Here is a 13799-nt window from a genome sequence, read left to right on the forward strand (position 1 = left end):
AATATAACGCCGTTCCTTCATCGTCACTGGGTCAAAATCCTGGAACTCCCTTCCTAACAGCACTGTGGGAGAACCGTCACCACACGGACTGCAGCGGTTCAAGAAGGCAGCTCACCACCACCTTCTCAAGGGCAATTAGGGATGGGCAATAAATGCCGGCCTTGCCAGCGACGTCCACTTCCCATGAACGAATTTTTTAAAAAAAACTTTATTGCATGCTGCAACTCGGAGCAGTGTATGGCAAATGCTGTTCTTTTCCAATGGTGCTGCAAAGTTCAAGGCTCGCAACATATTGCATGCACTCAATGTGTGTATATGGATGCGAAAGCCATATCAAAACCACACTTTACACGAGCTGTAAGTGAAATTTAATCTTAATTAACACTATTCAAAATCGATCACATCTTGAATGAATGCTACAATTCAACTCAAATGACCATCCTCGTGCAACTCCTCTTCACAGGAAGGTTTCAATGAGCAAGATTTGAACTCATTTTGAAAATAAACGATCGAATCATCTGAGGGAAGTCAGAGTGCCAGGGGCAGCATCCTAACACCCAGTTTGTTTGTCATGTTAAAACCTCATTGCACTTTGAAAGGAAGATAATTTACAGACTCATACAGATTTCTAAAAGCAGCAAAATAATCAAAACAAACTTTAAAAATCTAAAGTTTGATGACCTTATGATTAACTCACTGCAAGAGACCTTTATCGATGCCGCAAGATTGAAAGATACCTCCAAACAATACATGTGCATTTAAGATAGATATGAGTGTCAGTGATGCTTCAGGTCAGATGCTTGAAAGTATGCAGGAATGACCCAGTGATGACACATGATTTGTCCTCTCCCGACATGAAGAACCTGCCTTGTACTCCGCACTGCCCTACACAGCACAAGGTGCATCAAGCCATGTCACATCACAGATATCGTAGGCACAACATACCAATGATGCTTTAAAGACAGTCAGATTGTCATCCAAAGCCTCTGCTTCACTAAGTTACAGCATCCGGCAGTCAGCACACACCACTGCACATTTTATATCTATTTTTTGAACAGGTTGGTCAGGTGACTTGATTTACACATACCATATTGTGCCGATTAGAGATTCCAGATAAACACTGAACACCACACTCAGCAATATGGCAATCACTAATGAGTCAGAAGGTGCATTCCTATTCTGAGAAAGTACTCCAGCAGACTTTATCTGGCAACGGACAGGTGGGTAAAATGGCAAGTAAAAGAATCCCCTTCCACAAATGTTCTGGGCACAGACTACTGACTTTCATCGGGTACTAGTTCAACTCCTCAATTACCCCATCAGGAGACAGCTGACCACACCTCATCGATCAGCTGGGAAAAAAAAAGCAAGTTCAGTTATCATCAACAGTTCATGAATCTGCTGCACTCCACACTGACCCAGACTGCTTCTTCACCTTGGGTAACAACGTTTTAACTCCGCAAAAAGGCCTGCGAGACAACAGTTTCCTGCAGCTAAACTGGATCAACACCAGAAGGAATCAGTTTATATGGAGCTGCCATGCGTAATTCACTGCTCTTTACCTGAAAAAGATAATTGCACTAATTCCATTATAAGACGGTTGTGCTATTCAAAAACTATGGTGCATAAATTTTTTCCACTTATTATAAAGCATTTCCTCCTGCACGACAAGCTTGTTCCACTGTGCAGTACAGAAAGCTCATCGCTCAGTTAGCCACCTGATTTCTGGAAAAACTTGTGGAAAAGTTTGTTATATAAATTATGAGTTTCAACCATACTCCCTGTGGATGAATTCCACAACACAACTCAAATTGCCAATTTCACTCAGAGGCCATAAGTATGGTAGCAATAGTGGAAATATGCCACACCGAAGGAGCCTGCTCTTCTGAGGCTGCAGATGTGGCACCTTGCTAGAGTGGAGTTAAAGGAGATTTGCTGTATGCACGGCTGTGTTGTACCTGATCTGGGACTGCTTGATACAGGTACAAGGTGTCAAAAGTGTGTTTTATTCCCCAACCAGGATATCCTTCAACTCGATGATCACAAATTATACATCACCTCAAAAAAAAAACTTCAGTTTAATGTATCACTGAATTTCAACCAGTTAATTCAACCAGAGGCCCAGTGGAAACCCAACAAAAGGCATCTCGCTGCAGAGATTGTTCAACTCCCCAGTTTATTCTAAACTGCACTCCTTCACAGGCAACAGATCTTGCACCTTAGTTCATTCCAATTTCCTCCAGAGATTCACGATTAAAAGCATGACTGAAAGCACCCTGTGCAACGATGACCGCAATACAAACGAAACTACTCAGCTCACTTGCAAAATATCCCACAATTATTAGGACAACCGGTGTCAAATTCTTAAAAAAAGGTGTGCCGCACAAAACTTTAAGCATCTGCCATAAGCTCATGCAACATATCCCTGAATGCTTTGTCGCTAGATCTGATTGTTTGATGTGTAATGGTCATTTTACTGCATAGTGCTTATTACGAGTGTCAGGTTACTTTTGTTAGAAGTAGCTTTTTGTTAAAGCAATCCAAAACAAGGTCAATGTACCTCAAATTGCTGCAGACCAGTTCCAACTTTCCCATACTGATTGCAGATTATGAACAAGTAAGATCTTCCATCTCTTTACAGCACAACGACACGCTGTCACTGTGCATCATATCATTATCAGGTTCCAAAGATCTACCTTGATTTTTCTGGGTTACCCGCTTCAGCCAAGTTAGGAATTTACTTCATGTCTCCAGCTGGTCATGTATATATGTGGACAATGGCTGCAGTGATACCACTCAAATAACCTACCGACAAGTAGCCTCCCCAGTGGAAGGCAATATCCAGTGCTGTGCTATAATGTCAGACAACAGGATCAAGTTTGTCTATGATTTCACCCATGGTAGAAAAGCATTCCGACACTCAGTGTCTTTCCTTACACTTGGGAAAGGCCCAGCAGTACTGCTGGGCTGATGGAGAGAAAAACAACTTTTTCAAAATACTTCTTTTATGCGAAGACTGCACATATTTAAGTGGTATTCAGAAGATAGCCTCACAACAACCAGAACCAACAGCTTCAAGTACAGATTAAGGTAGTAAAAGGGTTATGTTTTAGTGATACGTGGCTGACGTGTATCTTGCTGATTTTTCAAATTCCACATCCAATGTTTACTTTATAACCCTGTTTCAGCCTGCAATCATCCCCAGGAGTCCAATCAAATTAACACTTTGAACTTGTGCACTCAAAGGCCAAAACCAACACAAGTCTGGTGCTGAACACAAAAGTCCAATATCCAGGGCTTCATGTGCAATATTTGGTTCAGTACTCCCAGAACCAAGTATACAAATCACTGACACTAACAATACAATTCTTTAAGCACCTTTTCAGCAGCTCCCAAAGGCATCATTATGGAGATAGGTTGCTGCAATATCAAATTGCCACTAAGTGTGTAATAACACAAGGCTCAAAATTAATGATGCTCATCTGGACCAATGCATTCAGCAACAGATTAGTAGGAATGCATTCCAATCAATGGTCATTGTATTACACTCACACAAACAAGCTTGTACAGGCTTTTGACCAATACTTATGCATCAGGATAGACTGCAAATATTCTTAAAGTTTGAGGTACTTTGAAAGTTCAAAGTATAACTCATCAGGTGCTGGTCCTGTTTCTATCAGCCCCATGTTTAACAAAAACAAATTGGAACACTGCCAATTACAGTGGAACACAGACCCTGGATTAAAGTTCTTCCAACTTTTCCAAAAGTTTGGTAACTTTGATCTATGGGTCCTCACTCATCTCAGTCGGTACTTTGACACTGCTACAAACACTGTTAATGGCAGGTAGACAATACTCACATGGCTGATATCATCCACTAATATAAAAAGGATCTGGACTGTTGTGATTCTGACAGCAGACACCTACATTTTTCGTGGGTCCCACAAACTTCCACTGGACTCCGTACCATCTTATAAACAAGTGGAGATAGATCACCGAGTGAATTCACACCTCCATGCATGCGTACAACTCCTCATGTGCAATCACAATAAAATCACAAATTTAAACTATGGAAGAGTAGGAATAGACTAGATGTTAGGTGGTGGTTCTTCTTGTAACAGAATTGTGAGCCTCTGGAATACATTGCTGGCTGGTGAGGTGGGTGCTGACTCTCTGCCTTCAAGAGGAAGCTGGACCTGTTCCTGGCTGGAACAGAGATCACATCATAGAGAAGGCAAATGTCTTTACAGATAGCACCTGGCCTGTATGATCTCCTGGACTGGTTTTGATCACCTGTGGGGGTCGGGGAGGAATTTTAAAAAGTATTTTTTCCCCCCTTATTGGCCCTGGGCTTTTCTGGTTTTTGTCTCTCCCAGACGATTACATGTCTGTGGGGGTGGGGATGAGGGTGGGAAGTCGGGGGAGGGAAGAAGTATTTCGTCACGATGCTCCGGCCATCATTGTGCGGAGCAGACTTGATGGACCAGCTGGTCTTTTTCTTGCCTGTCAATTTTGTATGTTCACATCACAGACACATGCAAAGATTGGGTCTGTCTTTACAAAGTGGCCTCCAATCCACAGGATGCACTGCAGCAACTCGCTAAGGCTTCTTCAACAGCACCTCCCAAACCCACGACCTCTACCACCTAGAAGGACAAGGGCAGCAGGCACATGGGAACAACACCACCTGCACGTTCCCCTCCAAGTCACACACCATTCCGACTTGGAAATATATCGCCGTTCCTTCATCGTCGCTGGGTCAAAATCCTGGAACTCCCTTCCTAACAGCACTGTGGGAGAACCTTCACCACACGGACTGCAGCGGTTCAAGAAGGCGGCTCACCACCACCTTCTCAAGGGCAATTAGGGATGGGCAATAAACGTTGCCTCGCTAGTGACGTCCACATCTCATGAACGAATGAAAAAAAAAATTAGAGCAGCAGCTTCGAAGTGCAAAGTCGGAGGTTTCCCTTTCAGCCGTGCTCTCACACAACCTTGCCTGTAATAGGAAAGGTACTTCATAACACTCCACTTTCACACCTGCCGCACTTAGTTTAGGGTACGGCACATCCTTACCCTTTGCAGTAAACTGGTACACAGTGTTAAAATAATTTCAACCCCTTTGTGTTCTTGAGTGGTTTCACCTCAAACAATTTTATACACGTATTATCTGGAACCCAATACAATGCAGATTCAAACCACTGGCTACATCTCCATCCCGCAACTCACCCATCACAAAGACCATGTTCAAACATCTTCAGAAGACGGCCCCCTTATACTTACAACTTACCCCTCTCCTACTGGTGAAGCCCTTACCTACTCCATTATCTCAAGGCTCTCCTTGTCAAACTTCCTATCTCTATCCTTCATACAGTTAAGCTACTCCAGCATTCTGCAGCCTAACCCCAACACCCAATCCTTATCCAGCTTCATTTCCTCCCTGTGCCCCAACAAATTAATTTTAATATCCTCATGTTCACATCCCTCCGCAGCCTCACACCACCCTATGTGGGAAGTGCCCAGCCACGCATCCCAGCTCACACCCTCTATTTCCAGGTTACTGTTTGCCCCCACCCATCCCACTCCACCAGAGGCTGATTTTTCAATAATTAAACTTGTGCCTTTTGGAATTCTCTACCAAAACCATTTCATGTGACTACCCCTCTCCCTGGCTTCAAAAGCCTATTTTACTGTGTCTTTTCCCCATCCCTTAGTAAAGTGCTTTGAGACATCCTTTTATGCAAAGAGCACCAAACAAAAAGCTGTTGTTGATTTATTTGACCGGTCACTGCAGGGGCTTACACATATTGGCAGGTCAAGAGAGGAAACTTTATTCCTTTCTGGATTGCCAGAGCGCACAATTCCTCATCTGAGAGAGCATACTCGCAGGTCTTAACAGAACTGTTCTTACACTGGATACAAGGAACAAATCATTCCTTGATATTTCTTTCTCTGCAAGAGACTGTCTGCCCTCCACAAACATTTCACCCCCAGAATACGACAAAGCCTAAAATCTCATAGCAGCCAGCTAAATCAAAGTCCAGAAGAGGAACGTTGGAAAGAGGCACTTATTATGTGAGACAAAGAAGAAAAATCAACCCTCTCCTGCTGTTTCCTACACATACTTCAGTAGCTTGGTTGTAGGATCATTGAGTCTACACATAAAAAAGATATTTTAATCAGGTTCTTCCAGCAAGTTGTCACTCTGAGGCAGGGTTTAAGAAAAGATTGCACCTCAGATCCTGCTTTGCACCCTTCCATCTACCGGTTGCACAGCAACACTGGCACAGCTAAGGAATGGAGGATTTTAGTGTGAGTTATGCCTATGCTGGAACCAGAATTGACATCCAGTTGACAAAGGGATCAGTAAAGCACCTTGAAATATGAGTCGTGTTTTTTTCCCTTCTTCCATTTCCTCCCCTGAAGTGTAGATGTTTTGCAGAGGTAGTTTCCAGGGGTGCTGGTTCCACCCCCGGTACTTGGTCAAGGTGAACCTGGGCAGCGAGTGTCAGCAGGTCGTCCAGACCTTGGATCATGTTCCCACCCAACACTGTCGAATGAAAGGATTGCCATCGGGAATGGGATCCCTGACACCACCCAACCCAGCCCGGAGGCTCAACATAGCACCGTTCCCACTGGCGGGAAGGCACAGAGAGAGAGAGAGAGAGAGCGCGAGCTCGGGCAGGGGCACAAGACCAGGGACTGGACCTGGGCCCTTGCTGGCCTGCATGGCTCGGTACCACACCGGCTTAATCAGGGGGGCAATGCTTTAAACGGAGCGGGTGCAGCGAGGCGGCGGGATCAAGTGTCCTCACGCACCCCTGGTAAGGGGTGAATCGCGTTGCTGAACAATCGGGAAGCGGGTGAGGGGACGGGCGGCTGTGAGGAAGGTGACCGGGCACAGGAGCCGCATCTCGGAGCGTTCCCCGAGCTCTCGCTCAGGTAAAAGGGCGGGGGCATGGAGGGGGGGGGGGGGGGGGCGGGGGGGAAGCCGGCTCGCCCGCCCCTCTCACGTTCCGGCCGCGGTCGCCGAGCTCGCAGCCCCCGGGTGACCTTGCGGTATCTTCCCGAGGCCACAATCGGCCGACTCGCGCACCGAGAACCTTCACCCTGTCCCCACCCTAGAGGAAATCCCGCCTCCTTTATTCAACCACCGCCAGCGACGATTGGACCAACCGACCGCCACTCCAGTTGATCGACGGTCGAATCCAAACACCGATTGGTCAACGTCGCTGCCACTCACATGACGCATTTCCGCTTACCAACCGAGCAACGGCGCCGCCGCGATTTCTGCCAGTTTCTTTTTTGTGGAACGAAGTAAGAACAATATCACATTTCCAAATATAAAATTTACACAGGTAAAGTCAGACTTACCTAACCCAGTTTCTCGCTCCCTTTTTTTAAATCCACTATGAAGTAATTCTTGTCACCCTGTCGACTAATTCCTGCCCACGGCCGGCGGTGGCTCGCAATGACATGGGAAAACAAGGCGCGCGAGCTGGATAAGGGCTGCTCACGCTGTGCGTCATGACGTCAGCCACAGTGGGCCGTGTCACACTGGCCGCCTGCCAACCCCAGGTAACAAGTGTTACACACGTGGGTGGAGCAGTGGGCAGGTAACAAAAAGGTGGGGTGGGTGACTGGACATGGAAGAGTGATCAGGTGAAAAAGCGGGGTTAACTGAAGCATGGAGGCCTGCCTGGGTAAGTAAATGTTATGACTGGATATGGTGGGGGGGGGGGGTGATGGTATATGATGGGGTGGTGGGATATCGGGGGATGGGATGGGATGGGATGTGGGGGGGATTGGGATACGGATTGGATGGCATATGGTGGGGTGGGTTATAGGGGGGATGGGATGTGGGGGGATTGGGATACGGATTGGATGGCATATGGTGGGGTGGGTTATAGGGGGATGGGATGGGGGATTGGGATATGGATGGGATGGCATATGGTGGGGTGGGTTATAGGGGGGATGGGATGGGGGATTGGGATATGGATGGGATGGCATATGGTGGGGTGGGTTATAGGGGGATGGGATGTGGGGGGGATTGGGATACGGATGGGATGGGATGGCATATGGTGGGGTGGGTTATAGGGGGATGGGATGAGGGGGGATTGGGATACGGATGGGATGGGATGGCATATGGTGGGGTGGGCTGTGGGGGGATTGGGATACGGATGGGATGGGATGGCATATGGTGGGGTGGGTTTTCGGGAATGGGATGTGGGGGGATTGGGATACGAATGGGATGGCATATGGTGGGGTGGGTTATAGGGGGATGGGATGTGGGGGGGATTGGGATACGGATGGGATGGGATGGCATATGGTGGGGTGGGTTATAGGGGGATGGGATGAGGGGGGATTGGGATACGGATGGGATGGGATGGCATATGGTGGGGTGGGCTGTGGGGGGATTGGGATACGGATGGGATGGGATGGCATATGGTGGGGTGGGTTTTCGGGAATGGGATGTGGGGGGATTGGGATACGAATGGGATGGCATATGGTGGGGTGGGTTATAGGGGGATGGGATGTGGGGAGTTTGGGATACGGATGGGATGTGGGGGGATTGGGATACGGATGGGATGGCATATGGTGGAGTGGGTTATAGGGGGATGGGATGTGGGGAGTTTGGGATACGGATGGGATGGTATATGGTGGGGGAAGGGATGGGATATGGGGGGTAGGATATAGGGGGATGGGATATGGGAGTGGGGGTTCCTTGCATTGATAAAGGTGTCAGTGGGCACGAGGAACTGCCAGAGCAGGTCGAAGATTTTTTAAAAAGAACAAAGGTACATTCATGTAGCACCCTACCACACCTCACAGGACATGCCCTGAGAGGTCACCACAAATGCTTTGAAGTGCAATCATTGTGTGGAGTGAACATGGCAACCAATTCACACAGAGTAACATCCTGGGGTTGATTGAAGGAAAGGAACTTCTGTTTTTCTTCGTATAATTGTAAACAATTTTACAACACCAAGTTATAGTCCAGCAATTTTATTTTAAATTCACAAGCTTTCGGAGGCTTCCTCCTTCGTCAGGTGAACGATGTGAAAACATGGCCGATGACTCCACAGCCTGTTTGTGGAACAAACTCCCCAATGGCTCAGTGGAAGCACTCTTGCCATTGAGGCAGAAGATTGTGGGCTCAAGTTCCAGGATTTAAGTACACATAACTAAACTGACTCCCCCAATGTACTGCATTCAGAGATGCCATCCAATGGCAACAGGCTGTGGAGTCATCGGCCATGTTTTCACATCGTTCACCTGACGAAGGAGGAAGCCTCCGAAAGCTTGTGAATTTAAAATAAAATTGCTGGACTATAACTTGGTGTTGTAAAATTGTTTACAATTGTCAACCCCAGTCCATCACCGGCATCTCCACATCATTTCTTCGTATAGTGTAATAATATCTTTAAAAGAAGAACAGGCACATGTATCATCCATTGGATGGCACCTCTGAATGCAGTGCATTGGGGGAGTCAGTTTAGTTATGTGTACTTAAATCCTGGAACTTGAGCTCACAATCTTCTGCCTCAATGGCAAGAGTGCTTCCACTGAGCCATTGGGGAGTTTGTTCCACAAACAGGCTGTGGAGTCATCGGCCATGTTTTCAGCTATGTCAGAAGTCAGAAGACCATTAAAGATTGTATGGGGCCACTGAAAGGTATTTTGGACAGATTCAAACTGGTTCCTGGGTTATAGCAGAGCTGTTAAATTTTGCATCAGTCTCTACTCCTGTGGATGATGTACATGTTCGGCTGTGGGATGCCCTTTATTAAATAACATTATAAATATTAAAATAGATATGTCATCTTGGATAGAATACAAAATATGAAAACAGATAGGGCATCAGATCTAGCTAACATCCATTCAAGGATACTTAAAGAGAGCCCCTTGCCCATATCTTCAATAGCTCAATAGAGTTTGGGATCATTCCCTTAGATTGGAAGGTTGCTCATGTAGTTCAGATTTTCAAAACAGGGGACAAATCAGAGCCAGGGAACCACAGACCCATCAGCCTGACATCCATTATAGGGATCTTAAGAGATGATCACTGGAAAAAAGGGACCATTAGAGATACTCAACACAGCTTCCAGAAAAGAAAGTTGTGTTTTACAAATTTATTTCAGTTTTTTGAAGAAGTTACTAGGTTAGTGGATGAGCATAACCCAGTTGACACTGTCTACCTGGATTTTCAGAAAGCCTTCGATAAGGTACCTCACACGAGGTTACATCACAAGATAGAATCTTGTGGTATCAGTTGGAATATGAAATGCTGGATTAGGAATTAGCTCCAATCCCGCAGTCAAAAAGTTGCAGTTAACTGATGTGAATCAGCCTGGAGGCAGGTTACTAGTGGTGATCCCCAGGGATTGGTCCTAGGCCCACTACTCTTCACTGTTTTTATTAATAACCTGGCCAGTGGTGTTGGGGGTATGGTCAGTAAGGTTATTAGATGATACTAAAATTTGTGCAAGGGCTAAGACTCGAGAGAGTACACCTTCTGCAAAAAGGTTTCGATGCGCTTGGGGAATGGGCCACACAATGCCAACTATTTAACGTAGATAAATGCAGTGTCATGCATGCAGGTAGGACCAACTCAGAATATACTTATCATTTGCAGGGAATGGTACTGAAAGCATTTGAGAGAGAAAGGGATCTTGGTGTTATTGTGCACAGATCACTGAAGGTTCATGACCAATGCAGAGAAGCCAAAGCTAACGGGGTATTGGTTTATATTAATAGAACTATTCAGTACAAATCAAAGGACACCATTCTGTCATTATACAGGTCGTTGGTTAGACCACATCTGGAGTACTGCACCCACTTATGGTCCCCTCACATGGTGGGTGATAGAGTGGCCTTGGAAAAGGTTCAGAAGACAGCTACAAGAATGATCCTCAGCTTAAAGACCCTTAGTTACTCCCATAGTCTTAAAGAGCTGGGTCTATTTACTTTCGAGCAGTGTAGATTTAGAGGAGACCTGATAGAGGTATATAAGATAATGAAAGGGCTGGATTGGGTGCCTATTGATAGATTATTTCAGTTTGACAGATTGGGGAGGACCAGGGGACATGCATATAAACTGTGCAAAAGTAGGAATAGACTGGATATTAGGCGGTTCTTCTTTTCCCTAAGAGCAATGAGCCTCTGGAATGCGCTTCCTGCTGGTGTGGTGGGTGCTGATTCTATGCATACTTTCAAGAGGGAGCTGGACCGGATCTTGACTGGGGCTGAGATTGCATCACATAGAAGGTAAGTGGATTAACAGTTAATGAATGCAAGTTCATTGTGATCTCCTGCCCTGGTTTTGATCACCTGAGGGGGTTGGAGAGGAATTTCCCAGGTTTTATTTGCCTTTAATGAGACTGGGTTTTTCCTCTCCCAGACTACATGGCCACATTTGGGGGGGGGGGGGGGGGTAGGAAGTGTTTAATCATTATGTTCCAGGCATCATGAGTGTGGGGAAAGCTTGATGGACCAGCTGGTCTTTTCATATAAGAGCAATAGCAGAAAACTTAGTTTTAGTACCAAATGCTGCACTGTGACCTGCTTATCACTGACACTGGTGAACCATTTCTCTGAGAACTTAGAGTCGATACTCTTCGTGACCTCTGGACTCGCACTTTGTTTAATTATAGCATCCAATGATAAGTACAAAAAGGAGGTGTTGCCTTTTAGCTTGAGTGTGATTGGATGGAATGCAGGGGAGGTGTGGAGTAAAAGAGTTTCTGATTTGGTGTCTCCTATGTTCTCATGTTGCCCGCAGTTTTAAACCATACTGAAAAGTCAAGTTAATTTTTAGTAAAATATTGATCAGCTGATTTTACCGTTCTTTCTGGTATCCTGGTGGGATGTACCATTTCCCCATTGAGGAGACAGCCATAGTGCTCCCAAACATCTGCTTTAATACTGAAGGCAAAAAACGTTGCATAAGGTACTTGGGTCAATTTGCCTTCTGGGGAAACACGATGATTTTAGTCAGCACACCTTCCCAGCGGCCTGGCTGAGATTGGGGAGATCACTGCAGAAATCACAATTGTGAAACTCTCATTGCAGCGAACATTTGAGAGTGTGACAGTGGTTGAGGGTGAGTTTCTCGTTCTCACTTAGGGGTGAGGAGGAAGCACATCATAGAAACCCAATAAATGCCCCGCTAATGCTTTTGTGTGCAAAATGATTTTTTTATAAACTTGCGGTTGAGTGCAACTCATTCTGTACTTGGCCAGTGGGGAAAATAACATCGGAAGAGTAAAACTGCACCTGGCAGTGAGCTATTAATTAACTGGCAAAATTATCATGCATCACATTTTCTCATCACAAATTAATTTATTTTAATTAACTCTTTTGAAGATGAAAGGTTTTTTTTAATAATTGCTGAGACACAGGGTGCTCAATGATGTGACTTTTACCAGAAATGTCATACTACAAAAATCCAAAGGGCTCCATAGTACAGAGTACACTGATGAGTCTTATCTCCATGGACCATACTGTTCAGGCAAGCAGATGGATGCCTGAACTCACCCACTGAAGTGTTAATGATTACACCTCACGTGCTGTTTCTGTTCCCTTGGAATGATTTGATATTTTACAATCTCGTGTGAAGTATCACTCCCTTTTATATAAGATAAACTATGCTGTTGTGTCACAGCTGTTTCCTATTGATAGTGCAAAGTGATTTAACTACTGCAGTATCTAAGCTGTTCCCACGTGAGCTATTAAGAATACCTACCTAACGGGAAGTGTGCATTAATGTAATTATTGATGAGAATGACCTCATATTCACACAGTACTGCCAGTTGACATTCTTACTCCTGTTCTCGGAATAGAAACTGTAAGTCATAATCCCTGAATGAATTCAATTATAGACGCTGCACTTAACAGACCCATTATGATCAATTTTGTATGCAAGAATTTTTAAAGAAAACACCCCTCCAGTTTTCACCCCTCTTTCGCTCAAGGCACAGACTCATGCTGGGGTACATTTCTACATGTTCCATCCAACTCCGATAAGGAACCCAAATCTGCCATTGTTCATGTGTGAACGTGGACACTGAGTGTTGGCAACCTATTCTATCATGGAGAAATCACATTTGAGCCCAATCTGGCCCACCATTAATGTCCACAGCAGAAGTCACTGTACAGCAATCAGGAGTGTGAATCGAAGCTGATTTCCCCCCCTCCCCTCTTCTCTAACCTAGGACACAGAAGCCAATTGTAGCTCCCCAGCTATGATCAACAAATTCAGATTGCGTTTGGTACCTTGCTGGTTTCTATGGCTCAGCTTTGCACTAGACAGTGCACTTGCGTCTCTGAACTACCAGAGAGTTCTGCACATAATTCTCTTTTAAAATTTGGACATTTTCACAACTGCTTCCAAAGCTTGTTATCCGCTGAGAGAAGAGCGTCTTGTCTTGAAGGTGAGAACTACTTTTCTGATCTCAAGAAGTTTTGTAAGTTGCAAAATCTGACTCAAAGCAGTTGATTCGTACAGCTCTGCCCTTATCTGTTGTCAAGTTGGTCTGAACTTCGTGTATTCTTTCAATGTTAAACCTTGATGCACAGAGGGAGGTTTGCTTGTTGTAGTTATTACTGGTTGCCTAGTGCTGTGCCAGTACCTCTGGGCGTGTTAAGCACTATATCCTGTATTACAGCGCTATGTAGTTTGTTTCTGCAGTGTTTGCAGTTTTACATCCTTTAACAAATACACATTATCATTGCTGAGAGTTCAGTAACTCCTGATTTGTTTGCATCATTGCTAATCAATCCTAACTGGAATGTAATTG

At 45.2% G+C, this 13799-nt stretch overlaps 2 protein-coding genes across 8 annotated transcripts in view; one reads left to right on the plus strand and one right to left on the minus strand.

Moving 5' to 3' along the window:
- Nucleotides 1-7495, minus strand: part of LOC137335848 (2-oxoglutarate dehydrogenase complex component E1) — a 78869-nt gene extending 71374 nt beyond the window's left edge. For 2 of the 4 annotated variants that reach the window (XM_068001322.1, XM_068001320.1), the window contains exon 1: nucleotides 7375-7495. The gene's annotated coding sequence lies outside the window, so the exon portion shown is untranslated. The remainder of the gene's footprint in view (nucleotides 1-7374) is intronic. The other 2 variants (XM_068001319.1, XM_068001318.1) reach the window with 1 other exon arrangement.
- Nucleotides 7261-13799, plus strand: part of stard7 (StAR related lipid transfer domain containing 7) — a 40137-nt gene continuing 33598 nt past the window's right edge. The window contains exon 1 of one of the 4 annotated variants that reach the window (XM_068001323.1): nucleotides 7261-7358. The gene's annotated coding sequence lies outside the window, so the exon portion shown is untranslated. Of the gene's footprint in view, nucleotides 7359-11167; nucleotides 11269-13327; nucleotides 13434-13799 lie in introns of those variants that run through there. The other 3 variants (XM_068001326.1, XM_068001324.1, XM_068001325.1) reach the window with 3 other exon arrangements.

The sequence above is a fragment of the Heptranchias perlo genome, chromosome 20, assembly GCF_035084215.1.
Source record: "Heptranchias perlo isolate sHepPer1 chromosome 20, sHepPer1.hap1, whole genome shotgun sequence".
Taxonomy (NCBI): Eukaryota; Metazoa; Chordata; class Chondrichthyes; order Hexanchiformes; family Hexanchidae; genus Heptranchias; species Heptranchias perlo.